This window comes from Myotis davidii, unplaced genomic scaffold, assembly GCF_000327345.1.
Source record: "Myotis davidii unplaced genomic scaffold, ASM32734v1 scaffold299, whole genome shotgun sequence".
Lineage (NCBI taxonomy): Eukaryota > Metazoa > Chordata > Mammalia > Chiroptera > Vespertilionidae > Myotis > Myotis davidii.
Genome location: NW_006293088.1, coordinates 9,284,725 through 9,285,395, shown reverse-complemented (window position 1 = coordinate 9,285,395; position 671 = coordinate 9,284,725).

The window sequence follows — 671 nt, the reverse complement described above, 5'->3', positions numbered from 1 at the left end:
CGGCCAAGCCTTACAGCCACTCTAGGCTGAGAGGCAGGTGACCCCAAGGCCAGGGCGTCTTCCTGCCCCAAGGCCCCACCTGGTCTCTGGTCCCCTGGCTGGTGGACACCTGGCTCCTTCTGAGCTCAGGCCCTGGTGTAGCACTCCTGCTGGCCATAGAGCACCAACAGGTACTAGGCCGGGGCTCAGGGCGCTCCGCCCCCCTGGAGCTGCCAGTCTATGGGCAACACACAGCAAACCCACAGGCCAAGAAGTAAACCAGGTACCAGCGGGCACCGCAGGGCCAAGCGAGGGGGAGCCTCGGGGAGCTGCTTGGGCGAGGTGTCCGGGAAGGCCCCTCTGAGGAGCGACTGAGGAGGAGGAAGTGGCCAGGTGATGATCACAATTCCCAGCACAAGGAGCAAGAAGTGCCAGCTCTGCCCTTACACGCTCCTGTCCTGGCGGAGCGGCAGAAGGCCAGTGTGGGGAGAAGGGTGAGGGTGGAGAAGCCACCGGGGCTAGCGGGTCTCAGAGGCTGGAGAAAGGAACCTGGAAGCTATTCTGGCCGCTGGGACCACTGGAGGGAGGAACCAGAACTTTGGGCAAGACCGCTGGGTTCCCTGGATGTGGAATAAGAGGCAGAAGCAGCTGAGCTGGTGGGCTGGGCCCTGAGGGTGCCCAGCCCTGCCCCC